The following is a 14,826-nucleotide window of genomic DNA, read 5'->3' as shown; positions in this document are numbered from 1 at the left end:
GCTAGGCAAGGGTCATGGGTTCCAAAACTGTGTGAATGGAGAGAGGCTGGGGACAAGTACTAATCCTTGGTGGCATGGGCCCCTTGGTGAGGGCCTTACATGCTAATTGCACTTCCTCCTCTCTCCACTGTGGAATATCAGAGCTAATTTTGATTTTATTAGAAGTCTAGTTATAGGCTGCTGAGCTCATTTTGGGCTGACAGTGCACCAGCACTGGGGCTCCCCTACTACAAGCTGAATTCACCTAAGAGCTGAAATCACTGAGTGTTGTGTTAAGTAGTGGGGGAGCCGGAAGATATATTGTGGAGCAGTTGGCAGGCCCACTGGAGTGCCTTGCGGACCGGCTGGTGGAGCAGTTTGTGGATGGCAGGAGCTGCTTGTGGGACGTGGAGCTGAGCGAAGGAGTTCGTGGGGCGGCTGGCGGAGCGGAGCGCAGCCGAGCGAAGGAGTTCGTAGGGCGGCTGGCGGAGCGGAGCGCAGCCGAGCGAAGGAGTTCGTGGGGCGGCTGGCGGAGCGGAGCGCAGCCGAGCGAAGGAGTTCGTGGGGCGGCTGGCGGAGCGGAGCGCAGCCGAGCGAAGGAGTTCGTGGGGCGGCTGGCGGAGCGGAGCGCAGCTGAGTGAAGGAGTTCGTGGGGCGGTCAGCTTCAGATCATGTAAGGTGCCTCTTACCCCCGTCCCATTTCCACCCAGGTTGGGAGGTAAAGCTCTGCAGATAAACTTTCGAACTCTGGGGCGGCCCTGACCAGGGACAGAGACTTTTGGGGCATTGGACTTTTGGGACTTTGAGTGATTTGGGGTTGCTGGACTCAAGAACCAAAGGGAAAAGGGCATGCCCCAATTTGCTTGGGGTGGGTTTTTGCTCATGGGTTTTGTTATGAATCCTGTTGGTGGTGTTTCCCAAACATAATGCCACATTGTTTCTCTCTGTTATTAAAAGGCTTTTGCTACACTCAGACTATGTGCTTGCGAGAGGGGAAGTATTGCCTCTTGGAGGCGCCCAGCGGGGGTGGTATATATTTGTCCCAGGTCACTGGGTGGGGGCTCGAGCCGGTTTGCATTGTGTTATTGGAATGGATCCCCTAGATATTGAACCCGGCCCTTGTTGCTGCCAACTCTGACAGGCAGAAGGGTTACATTTTTGGGGGCTCGTCCGGGATCGCCTGGGTCAGTACCCCTCGCAAGCACCTGTTGAGTGATCCACTACATTGGGAAACAATTTATACTTTTTTTTTGTTTGTGCTTATATTTTGAGGAAATTACTGTTTGTATAATGGCTAATATGTCAGGTTTGTTGGGCCCTGGCTCAGCAGCTTCTAGCTCAGAGGCTGCAGCCTCGGCTGATGATTGGACAAAAGCTCTGGGGCAAATATTGGAAAAGGTTGTGCTGCCCCATGCTGAGTCAGACTCTTGTCGTAAGTTAAGATTATTTGCTGGGGAGGAGGAGTTTGAACCCTGGTTAGAGCATACCACTGAAATGCTGCAAGAGTGGGCCGTACCAGATGCAGAAAAGCGAAGATGCCTTATAGAGAGCCTTAGCGGCCCAGCATTAGATGTGATTCGCACCCTGAAGCTCATTGACCCTGGGGTCAGTGTGAAGGACTGCCTAGAGGCCCTTGAACACAACTTTGGGAGCGTAGAGGGCCCTGAAGACAGCTACTGTAAGTTCCTTAATTCCCGACAACAAAAGGGCGAGAAGGCTTCAGCCTACATACAGAGACTGGAGAGACTGCTTCAGAGAGCTGTCATGAGGGGAGCAGTGACTGCTGAGCAGATGGATCAGACCAGACTGGCTCAAATTGTAAGAGGAACTCAGTATCAGAACCCGATTCTACTTTATCTCCAGCTAAGAGAACGACGGGAACATCCCCCAAATTACTCCCAGCTGATAAAAGAGGTCCGAGAGGAGGAAGAAAGGCAGGCTGCCAGTGAGTTTTGGGAAGCCCAAACATCGGAGCCAGGCAGCACAACACCACTGCAAACGGCCAGTGTACTGATGTTGAGCACCAGAGAGGAACTTGCCCAACAAATGCAGGTCCTGACGGAACGGATAGCTGAGCTGCAAAGTACCGTTGACCGAGTTAAGACTTCCAGGAATAAGAAGCCTCAAACTGTGGCGATTGAGAAGCCCGCACTTAGAGCCACCATCCCCCCCAGGCGAAGGGGGAAAGGTCAATTCTTCTGCTACCGATGTGGTCAGGATGGACACAGTGCTGCCAAGTGCCGTAATGAAGAAAATCCCTCCTTAGTGTATGGAAAGCTGAGGATCAGTTGGGAGAGATCCGGTAGCTGCCAGAGGGTCTGGGGACGGGGACCCCCCAGGTCTGCAGGATTTGAAGATTCCCCCAGAAAAGACTGTCCAGCTGGGATCCCTGCAGGACTGATAGGGCCTCGAGCAGAGGTCACGGTGAGGATCGAAGGGGTGGAGTGTAAAGCAGTGCTTGACACTGGATCTCAAGTGACTATTATATTTCAGTCATTCTACCAACAGATGCTTAGGCACCTGCCTATACAGCCACTGACTGGCCTTGGCCTGTGTGGCCTCAGCATGGATGAATACCCCTATCAAGGGTATGTCATAGTGCACCTGGAATTCCCAGAGGAGGTTGCTGGGGTAAGAGAAGAGGTAGACACAGCTGCCTTAATATGCCCTGACCCTAAAGGGACTTCTGATGTGTCTGTGCTGATAGGGACCAACTCCAGTCTCTTCAAGGTACTCGCGGATTACTGCAGAAGGCGGGCTGGGGACCAATACCTGAATACCCTGATGATCCATACGCTTTGTGCTGAAGCCTATAGGAAAATTGAGAGCGCTAAAAGGGACACCTCTGAACTACCGCTTGGGGCACTGAAGTACGCGGGCACAACCCCCTTAGTAGTGCCTGCAAGGACGGAGCAAGAAGTGCTTGTCATGAGTACCTGTCTGAAAGGCAGTAAAGGGACGTTAGCAATGATAGAGCAGCCGATGGGAGGAGAGCTCCCTGAAGGAGTGCTGGTCCCCAGTGGAGTCATAACCCTACCTGCTGAAGCCCAGGAAAGGGTGACTATACTGATTGCTAATGAAACGAGTCGTGATATTTTTGTGAAGCAAGGACAAAAGATAGCAGACCTCTTTGAGCCTGAGTCGATTGTAAAACCCCAGTGTGAAACTCAAGTTCCGACAATAGACCCAGCAAAGTTTGACTTTGGAGATTCACCAGTGTCCGAGGACTGGAAAGATCGCCTGAGGAAGAAACTTTGTGAAAGATCCAAGGTGTTCTCACTGCATGAGTGGGATGTGGGATGTGCAAAAGGAGTAGAGCACAATATCAGACTACATGACTCTCGACCCTTTCAGGGAGAGATCTAGGAAGATTGCTCTCTCTGAGATGGAAGATGTGCGACATCATCTTCAGGAGCTGGCTGCGAATGGCATCATTACAGAGTCCCGCAGCCCATACGCCTCACCCATTGTGGTAGTCCGCAAAAAGAATGGGAAAATCCGGATGTGTATTGACTACCGCACCCTAAACAGCCGTACTGTGGTCGACCAGTACACTATGCCTCGAGTGCAAGATGCCTTAGACTGTTTGCTGGGAAGCCAGTGGTTCTCTGTGTTGGATCTTCGAAGTGGATACTACCAGATCCCTCTGGGAGAAGAAGATAAGGAGAAGACAGCCTTCATCTGCCCATTAGGGTTTTATCAGTTCGAACGCATGCCCCAAGGGATTTCTGGAGCACCTGCCACCTTTCAACGTCTCATGGAGAAAGTTGTGGGAGACATGAATTTATTGCAAGTGTTAGTTTATTTGGATGACCTGATTGTGTTTGGAAGAACCTTAGAGGAGCATGAAGAAAGACTTCTTAAAGTGCTTGATAGGTTGGAGGATTATGGTCTGAAGCTTTCAATTGACAAATGCCAGTTCTGCAGAACCTCAGTGAAGTATGTGGGTCACATTGTGTCCCAAGAAGGTGTGAGTACTGATCCTGATAAAATAGAAGCACTCACTACATGGCCACGTCCAAGTAACTACAGAGAACTCAAGACCTTTCTTGGATTTAGTGGCTACTACCGCAGATTTGTGAAAAACTATGCTACGATTGTAAAGCCTCTGAATGATCTTACCAGGGGACATCAGTCCAGCAAGAACAAATCTAAGTCCAAGAATAAGGGGAGGTCCCCAAAGCCTCCTGTGCAGAGACACAACGGCCCCTTTGCACCATTTGGGCCACGGTGGGATGAGAGATGTGAAAGGGCTTTTCGAGAAATCATTACTTGCCTAACTCATGCTCCAGTCCTAGTTTTTGCTGACCCAAGCAAACCATTTATCCTGCATACTGATGCCAGTTTGGAGGGTCTGGGAGCAGTCCTGTACCAGGAAGTGGAAGGCAAATGTAAACCTGTAGCCTTTGCCAGCCGAGGATTGTCTGATAGTGAAACTCGCTATCCCACCCACAAGCTGGAATTTTTGGCCTTGAAATGGGCCATCACTGAGAAATTTTGAGACTACTTGTATGGTGCTCAGTTCCAGGTGTGGACGGACAACAATCCACTGACTTATGTGTTAACAAGTGCTAAGCTGGATGCTACAGGGCAGAGATGGGTGGCTGCCTTGGCTAGCTATGAGTTCAGCATTCAGTACCGATCAGGGAGAAGCAATGTAGATGCAGATGCATTGTCCAGGCGTCCGCAGGCTCCAGAAGTTGCTGTGATACCCACAGATGGAGTGAGAGCTATTTACAGTGTGAGTCGCCGAGAGCCAGAGGCCCGTGAGGGCCTTCAGGGATGTGTTGCAGAAGCTTTGGGCCTGCCCCCTGAATGCATGCCTTCTGCTTCAGTGAACTATATTGCATTAGACCAATCTCCTTTGCCCATGCTCAATGCGGCTGACTGGCAAGAAGCCCAGCGGCAAGATATTGACATTTGTGATACACTACTTGCCAAAAGGGAGGGGCGAAGCCCAGCTGCGGTTGTCCCACCTAATCCGGAGGGTAAACTACTATTGAGAGAATGGACCAAACTAAAACTGATTCAGGGAGTGCTACACCGAATGACCACTGACCCTTTACAAAAACAACGAGCAGAACTAGTACTGCCAAAAAAGTACAGAGCCCTGGCCATGAGGGCCCTGCATGATGACTTTGGGCATTTAGGGATGGAGAGGACCCTGGAACTTATTCGTAGTAGGTTCTATTGGCCCCGAATGGCTGAAGATGTTCGCAGGAAATGTGAGACTTGCGCTCAATGTGTTCAAAGGAAAACTCTGCCCACGAGGGCTGCATATCTCAAGAACATCACCAGCAACAAACCTTTGGAGTTGGTATGCATTGATTTCTTGTCTGTAGAGGTAGACAAGAGGAATGTTGGAAACATTCTAGTAGTGACTGACCATTTTACACGGTATGCACAAGCATATCCCACACATGATCAGAGGGCCACCACCATTGCTCGAGTATTGTGGGACAAATATTTCTCAGTCTATGGATTCCCGGCTCGGATACACTCTGATCAGGGGCGGGATTTTGAGAGTCACCTTCTGAAGGAGGTGCTGAAGATAGCAGGAATTAAAAAGTCTAGGACAATGCCTTATCACCCCCAAGGTGATCCTCAGCCAGAGAGGTTCAATCGAACCCTATTAGATATGTTGGGAACTTTGCGACCAGAGCAGAAGGCAACCTGGAGCCAGCATGTCGCATTTCTGGTGCATGCCTACAATGCCACAAAGAACGATGCTACGGGAGTCACCCCATATCTCTTGATGTTTGGGCGAGAACCAAGATTACCCATAGACTTGTGCTTTGGTGTATCAGAGGATGGAGATAGCTATGAAACTCATCAGCAATATGTATCCCGACTAAGAGAAAAGCTGCGGGATGCTTATCACTTAGCTACCGCTGCGGCTCAGAAGAACGCAGACCGCAACAAACATCGATATGATGCTAGAGTGCGTTCGCAGGAGCTCCAGCCGGGGGACAGAGTCCTGCTGCGAAATTTGGGTATTGCTGGCAAACACAAGATAGCTGACAGATGGAAGGCAATACCTTACCTAGTGATGGAAAAGCTGGGAGATCTGCCGGTCTACAAGATCAAACCTGAAGACGGTCCAGGGCAAATAAAGACGGTGCATAGAAACCTTTTGCTCCCTGTGGGGGAATTGGTAAGCACCCCTTGTGAGATGGGCCTCGGCAGGGCCGCCGGGCAGAACAGAGGTGCTAGACCAAAGCCGCCATCCAACACAGACAGTGGGCCCCCTGCAGCTAACTTACCCCTATTCTGCACATCTGAGAGTGAGTCTGAGGAGGAAGACACAACCCTGGTGTATCCTGGGATGGAGACAAGATTTCAGTCTCGATCAGCTGAACCAAACGAGAGTTTTCCCTCTTCCGCCCTAAACCCAATGGCGGAACTATTTAGGCCCCTTTCTGATACCCCGGTGCTGTTGATGAGACCCCCCTGTGATGACACACACAGGTTATTGGACAATGGGGACAGACAGGTAGAGGATGTCCTGGGCACCTTGGACCCTCCAGCGTTAGAACTAGGAGTGCAGGGGCCTACGCCAGTAGCCGAGGGACCCTCCAGGGAAGCCTCTCCATCCGTCACTCAAGAGGATGTTCCCCCTACCTCGGCAACAGAGATTCTCAATAGACGAGACAGGGTGATAAGACCAGTGAAACGGTTAACTTATGATGCACCTGGGGTGACTAGTGAGGAGCCAATACATTTAGCACACAGGCTTGTGGAAGCTAAAGTGGGCTTCCTGAGGCCCTTTGGAGGAAACCAATGAGTTGGTATAAAGGGAGTGTGATTTGTCGGGACGACAAAGTCTCGGCTGGGGGGAGGATGTAAGCAGCGTCAGGATGAGCTCCACCCTGACATCTGGTGGTGAGGTGTGGCAAGTTGTGGAAAAGAACTTCAGGGGCCGATCTCATTTGCATAGGCACACCCACCCCGCCTAGAATGAGACCATAGCTGCCCAAATGGTCACTTTGGCTGCTGTGGGATCCCCAGTGTCTCTGTTATTGGGGCAGGAAGAATAAATTGTTATTACCCTGATTGTGGGAACTGTGCTTGGAACTGTACGTGGCCTTTTGTTATGATGGAGGGATTCACCATCAACTAAGTAGCACTCGCTAGGCAAGGGTCATGGGTTCCAAAACTGTGTGAATGGAGAGAGGCTGGGGACAAGTACTAATCCTTGGTGGCATGGGTCCCTTGGTGAGGGCCTTACAGGCTAATTGCACTTCCTCCTCTCTCCACTGTGGAATATCAGAGCTAATTTTGATTTTATTAGAAGTCTAGTTATAGGCTGCTGAGCTCATTTTGGGCTGACAGTGCACCAGCACTGGGGCTCCCCTACTACAAGCTGAATTCACCTAAGAGCTGAAATCACTGAGTGTTGTGTTAAGTAGTGGGGGAGCCGGAAGATATATTGTGGAGCAGTTGGCAGGCCCACTGGAGTGCCTTGCGGACCGGCTGGTGGAGCAGTTTGTGGATGGCAGGAGCTGCTTGTGGGCCGTGGAGCTGAGCGAAGGAGTTCGTGGGGCGGCTGGCGGAGCGGAGCGCAGCCGAGCGAAGGAGTTCGTAGGGCGGCTGGCGGAGCGGAGCGCAGCCGAGCGAAGGAGTTCGTGGGGCGGCTGGCGGAGCGGAGCGCAGCCGAGCGAAGGAGTTCGTGGGGCGGCTGGCGGAGCGGAGCGCAGCCGAGCGAAGGAGTTCGTGGGGCGGCTGGCGGAGCAGAGCGCAGCCGAGTGAAGGAGTTCGTGGGGCGGCTGGCGGAGCGGAGCGCAGCTGAGTGAAGGAGTTCGTGGGGCGGTCAGCTTCAGATCATGTAAGGTGCCTCTTACCCCCGTCCCATTTCCACCCAGGTTGGGAGGTAAAGCTCTGCAGATAAACTTTCGAACTCTGGGGCGGCCCTGACCAGGGACAGAGACTTTTGGGGCATTGGACTTTTGGGACTTTGAGTGATTTGGGGTTGCTGGACTCAAGAACCAAAGGGAAAAGGGCATGCCCCAATTTGCTTGGGGTGGGTTTTTGCTCATGGGTTTTGTTATGAATCCTGTTGGTGGTGTTTCCCAAACATAATGCCACATTGTTTCTCTCTGTTATTAAAAGGCTTTTGCTACACTCAGACTATGTGCTTGCGAGAGGGGAAGTATTGCCTCTTGGAGGCGCCCAGCGGGGGTGGTATATATTTGTCCCAGGTCACTGGGTGGGGGCTCGAGCCGGTTTGCATTGTGTTATTGGAATGGATCCCCTAGATATTGAACCCGGCCCTTGTTGCTGCCAACTCTGACAGGCAGAAGGGTTACATGTGAAATGGAGCGAGTTCGTATGAATGAATAGCGGGAAGAACAGGAATGTTTCCACATACTATGGGCCCCATTACACTCCCACTGAAGTCACTGGGAGTTTGTAAATGACTTTAACGAGTTCATGCCATACAAAGGTAGCCAAATTTACACACTATTTATTGTTCTGTTTGTTTTAGAAGATGTGTGTCAAATCCGATTGGTGTTTAAACTATTTGGAACCTATGACCATATTTGGGCATCTGTTGATACAAGTTTCAGAGTAACAGCCGTGTTAGTCTGTATTCTCAAAAAGAAAAGGAGGACTTGTGGCGCCTTAGAGACTAACCAATTTATTTGAGCATAAGCTTTCGTGAGCTACAGCTCCCTTCATCGGATGTGCACAGTATGCATCCAATGAAGTGAGCTGTAGCTCACGAAAGCTTATGCTTGTTGGGGACACTGGGGCATGGCCACTAGGTAACTCGAGGGGATGGAAGACAACGAGTGTCGATGAAGCCCCCTCGCACTAAGCCCAGGTGTCCTTGGCCCCCCCCTCCAGCCTGGAGGCACTCGCAGCAGCTCTGCGTACTAGGCCCAAGTGTCCTTGGCCCCCCCGCCTGGAGGCACACACAGCAGTTATGCTGAGAATCTGCAACAATATGCTGCAGAGTCAGACTGCCTGAAATTAAGCAAGGCCATACAGGGCAGATATGGAAGAACAATGCTGAATAAAGCAGCTTTATGTATAGTTTAACAAATGATACAGAGAACCAGGGAACTAGTTGGGAACTGGATTGGCTGGCTATATGGATACTTGGGGCAGCTTGCTATTGGATACGTATGCTGGGAAAAAGGATGTATAAAAGCCTGTGTAACTTCCTGCTCTGGGTAGAGGATTTGAGATTCAAATCTCCCTGTACCTCTTTGAAGCTTCAAATAAACTTTTCTGCTTCTCCACCCCGTTGTGATTATTGGGTGTAGCACACCGGGTAACGAACCACTCAAGCTGTTGTTCAGCCTCTCGGCACTGGGTGCCAGCAACAGCTTTTGGCGTCCCTGGGTAGGCCAGAGGCTGCAATTTAGCCTTGCCCGGACCCTTCCTGGAGGTTGAGGATTGCGGTGAGAACCGACGCCCAGTGCACACCGGTGAGTTCACTGGGGCCTCGGAGGAGACGCGATTTGATCGACCCCGGAGGGCACAATGGTGCAACGCACTCATATAGTGGAGAAGCAGTTGTGGTGGAGGACGGTGAAGAACTGGTCCCTTGCAGTTGTGGACGACGGTGAAGAACTGGTCCCTTGGATAAGGTAGGAACCTTTTGAAATCCGGATTGTATGCTCTGTTGGAACCTGGGGATGCCCAGAGTTACCCTGTAGGTATGGGACAGGGACAGAGCTCAGGGGTTAGGCACGTTGTACGCCCCTAGAGTGCATTCTAGCAAACTGGAAGGTATTTGGTGCGGATCCGATGACTAAGAGCCAATTAAAACGATTCTGTACAGTTGACTGGCCTCAATATCAACTAGAGGACCAGGAGTGGTGGCCACCAGGAGGGTCAATTAATTACAACACGATCTTTCAGTTACTCCTGTTCTGTCAGAGAACAAGGAAATGGAATGAACACATGTATGCGCATTTGTTTCTGACTTTATGTACTCAACCAGATATTTTACAACGCTGTAATCTGACTCCAACTGGTTCGGTAGCAGCTAATGTTAGTCCCCAGACCCCCACCCCCACTGTAATGGCAGAGCCGATGTCCCCTTCGGCCCCTACACCCACACCTTGTAAGTCCCCAATGGTTGGCCTATACCCCTTAATCACCGAAACTAAAGTCGCCCGGTCTGGATCGGACAGGCGTCCGGCCACAACTATGCGGTTTATACTCATGTGCCCTTTAATCCTGTGGATTTGGCTGCTTTCAAAGCACAGGCAGGAGAGTTTTCCACCAACCTAAGCTGGTTTATATCAGTCTTTGAGGGGTGCCTCAGTAGTCACAAGCCAGACTGGGATGATTGTAACGTCCTCCTGCGAACCCTATTGTCTGAGGTTGAAAGACAACAGGTTGTGTCCAAGGCAAGGGAAGAGGCGCAGAGACGGTACAACCGGGATCGTATTAATGTCCCTGACCCGGATGCACAAGTCCCCTGAGCAGACCCCAGGTGGGATCCAAATGATCATGGGGATATGACCCGCCTTACCTCCTATAAGGAGTTGCTTTTGCATGGACTCCGTCACTCGGCTGTCCGACATAATAATTGGGCAAAGCCATATGAAGTAATGCAGGATTTAAAAGAAAGCCCAGGGGCCTTTCTACAGCGTATTTGGGACACCATTCGACAGAACACTAATGCAGACCCCGATGATCAGGCAACTGAGTCAATTATTAAGGGAATTTTTACGAGCAGAACAGCCCCTGATATTAAGAGAAAGTTACAAAAAAAGGAGGATTTAATGGGCATGACCAAGGCACAAATCTTAGAGACTGCAAACCTAGTTTATAGTCTGCGAGAGAGAGAGAGAGAGAGAGAAGGAGAGAAAGCAAGTGAGATTGATGGTAACAGCGGTACAGGCCGGCACTAAGAGAAGTGGCCGGGGAGGAAGGGGCCGTGGACGCGACCGTCTGGGCCCGCAGGAGAGACGACTGGGTCGCAACCAGTGTGCCCTGTGTCAACAGGAGGGACACTGGAAAAATGAGTGCCCAAAGAGGAAAGAAAAGGGGGGTGCCCCTATGATGGCGATGACGGAGCAGGAATAGGGGTGTCAGGGAGACGGACCACCCTACCCCCGGAACCCCGAGTAAAGATGCGGGTGGGAAGCTCAGAAATAGATTTTTTAGTGGACTCTGGAGCGGCCCGAACTACCGTAAATCAGCCTCTTCAGTTGCCAGTAGCAGATTCCTTTACTGTGGTGGGAGCCACAGGCAGGGACACCAAGTGCCCAGTGTATGTCCCAGCGGAATGCGCTTTGGGAAACAAGACTATATCCCAGAAGCTGGTATACCTCCCTGAGTGTCCAACACCTCTGCTGGGACGGGATCTACTTTGTCGCCTTGGTGCCACCCTGCATTTTACTGAGGACGAAATAACCCTTACCTTACCCCCTGAGAATGCCTGGATCATGACCCTTGCAGTTGAGCCCTCAGCCATGCAAGCCCCAGAATGGAGCCCGTGGGAAGACCAGGTGTACCCCCTCGTGTGGGCATCAGGGATTCCAGGAAAGGCCACCCACCAGACCCCCATTACTATTCAGCTCATACCAGGGAAAGGCCCAGTGCAAGTAAAACAGTATCCAATCAAGAGGGAAGCCAGAGAAGGTTTACAGGAAACTATAGATCGATTCCTAATGTATGGTATTCTCCGGGAATGTCAGTCAGCATGGAACACTCCCATTCTACCTGTACAGAAGCCTGATGGCACGTATCGGCTGGTACAGGACCTAAGGGCAGTCAATGAATGGGTTAAGACTCTGCACCCTCTTGTCCCTAACCCGTATACCTTATTGGCTTCTATAGGGGGACAGTATACCCATTTTTCAGTCCTTGATCTGAAAGATGCTTTCTTTACCATCCCAGTTGCCACCCCGTCACAGGAGATCTTCTCCTTCGAGTGGGAGGACCGAAAAAGGGTTAAAAAGCAACTTTGCTGGACAGTGTTGGCCCAGGGATTTAAAAACTCCCCCACCCTCTTTGGCCAGGCTCTGGCCAAGGACCTAGAGGAGTGGGATAATGAGGAGGCCCTCCTTCTGCAGTATGTAGATGATTTGTTAATTGCCACTGTGGGCCAGACCCCCTGCCTTAAAGCCACCGTGAGCCTCCTGAATTTTATTGGACTCCGGGGATATCGGGTAGCACAGAGTAAGGCTCAAATTGCCCTCCCAGAGGTACGGTACCTCGGGTTTCACATACGGCAAGGGGAGCGTCAGCTTTCAAGCGAAAGAAAGAAAGCTATCTGTCAAGTTCCTCCCCAAGTAACCGTAAGCGGCTCAGGGCATTTCTGGGTATGGCAGGCTTTTGCAGGATATGGATCCCAGAGTTTGGACTGTGGGCTAAACCCCTGTACGACTGTGTAAAAGGAGCAGATCATGACCCCTTCTATTGGACCCCAGAGGCTGACAGGGCATTTAAAATCCTAAAAAGAAAATTGATGGAAGCCCCGGCTCTGGGCCTGTCGGATCTCTCTAAGCTGTTTCAGTTGTATGTACATGAACAAAGGGGATGGCCCTAGGAGTGCTTACACAGCTGTTAGGAGCATGGAGACATCCCGTGGCTTATTTTTCTAAGCAATTGGATCAGGTTGCAAAGGGTTGGCCGGCATGTTTACGGGCGATCACAGCTACTGCCCTAGTGCTTGAGGAAGCCGAGAAGCTAACATTGGGAGGGGTTATGCAAATCTATACTCCCCATATGGTCCGAGCCTTATTGGATGCAAAGGGAGGGCTTTGGCTCACCCAGGCTCGGATTGCTCGGTACCAGGCTAAGCTGTTAGAGATCTCTGAAGTCACCTTACAGCCTTGCCCCTCCCTTAACCCAGCCACTCTCTTGCCAGAAACAGAGGAACAGAAACATGACTGTTTAGAGATCATAGATGTCCAGTACTCCAGCCGTCCGGATTTAAAGGATGTACCCCTCCCAAATTATGAGTGGTACACTGATGGTAGCAGTACTGTAATAGATGGGCAAAGGAGGGCGGGTTATGCTGTTGTGACACTCCATGACACTGTGGAAGCTGAAGGTTTGCCTGCTGGGACCTCTGCCCAGCTTGCCGAACTAATAGCCCTGACCGGTGCATTTGAACTGTCAAAAGGAAAGCGGGTCAACATTTTTACTGATTCAAAGTATGCTTTTGGCGTGCTGCATGATCATGCTGGCCTGTGGAAGCAAAGGGGAATGCTGACAGCCCAAGGCTCCCCAGTCAAGTATGGGTCCCAAATCCTCCGGCTCCTAGAAGCCGTACAACTTCCCTCAGAAGTGGCGGTGGTACACTGTAAAGCCCATCAAAGGGAGGATCAAGATGTGGCCAGAGGTAACGCCCGGGCAGATAGAGAGGCTAAGCATGCTGCCACCCTGCCATTTCCTCAGACTGATAACGCCCATATGCATGCCCTTATCCCGTCAGTGGGGGAGCTTCCAACCCCTCAGTACTCTGGGGAGGAGAGACAGCTAACTGACAAACTCGGTCTCCGGGAAAAGGAGGGATGGCTCCATTCCCCAGAAGGGAAGATCCTCTTACCAAAGGGCCTAATCCAGCCAGTGCTGCAGAAACTACATCAAACCACGCATGCTGGCAGGGAAGCACTTATCCAACTAATGGGAAAATTCTTTATCACTTCCAGTCTCTGACCCCTGGCTGCCCAGGTACAAGCGGACTGCGTAGTCTGCCAAAAGAATAACCCCCAACTGGGATATCCTGTGCCACCAGCTGCCCTAGAACCCACTCCGGGCCCTGGACAAGTGTGGCAAATAGACTTTACTGAGTTTCCCCGGACCCAAGGGTTCAAATATCTCCTTGTTATAGTGGATCAGTTCAGCGGATGGCCAGAAGCCTTCCCATGCCGTAACTGCACTGCCAGAACAGTGGCCCTCAAGTTTGTTAAGGAGATCATTCCTCACTTTGGATTCCTCCTGTGGATGGAATCTGACAACGGGACACACTTTACATCAAAAATCATTCAAAGCATCTCACATGCCTTACAGATCCCCTGGAAACTCCATACGCCCTGGAGACCGCAAGCCAGTGGTGTAGTGGAGAGTACCAATCAGACCCTTAAACGGCATCTCTCAAAAGTGTGCCAAGAAGCCTCACTGCGATGGCCTGATGCTTTGCCCCTCGTCCTACTCCGTATCCGCGTTCTCCCAAAGGGTAGATTAGGGCTCAGTCCCTTTGAAATTATGTTTGGAAGGGCATGGCCTATGAATGGCACCCCAGTTCTGTCAGGGGAATGGGAGTTGGGTAATGTTTTTTTATCACAGTATATGTGTTCCCTGTCTGCTGTTCTCTTGTCTCTTCACAGGTATACCAAGGATTCCCAGCCTCTCCCCTTGGACACTCCCGTCCACTCCTTACAGCCCGGTGACTCTGTGCTTGTTCGCACCTGGAAAGACAAGCCTCTCCAGGAAAAGTGGAAAGGACCCTATACCGTCCTGCTGATCTCCCATACAGCGGCAAAGATCGAGGGACACAAGAACTGGATCCATCATTCTCGTCTGAAGGCAGTACCCGCCCCCTCGTCAGCAGAACAGTGGACCATCCAACCTGCTGACTCCTCATCTAGTGACGATCTCGGGCTAAAGCTACTGTTTAAAAGACACAAATAGCGGGCACCTTAATGCTAAAATGGGCCCACCCAGGTACTAGAGACCCTGGGTTGGGAAGACTCTGGTGATAATTAATTGGGTAACATTGTTATTCTCTGTGTTGGTATTTCCAAACTGTGCATATCGGGAGCATAACTCCTTTGTTTCGCTTGCGCACCATGTTGCTAATTTAACAAACCAGACTGATTGCTGGGTATGTGCTCCAACTTCACTGTCCCTCAAAACGGGAATGCCCCTTGACAT

This window comes from Caretta caretta, chromosome 1 (genome assembly GCF_965140235.1).
Source record: "Caretta caretta isolate rCarCar2 chromosome 1, rCarCar1.hap1, whole genome shotgun sequence".
Lineage (NCBI taxonomy): Eukaryota > Metazoa > Chordata > Testudines > Cheloniidae > Caretta > Caretta caretta.
This window is presented reverse-complemented; position numbering follows the sequence as displayed.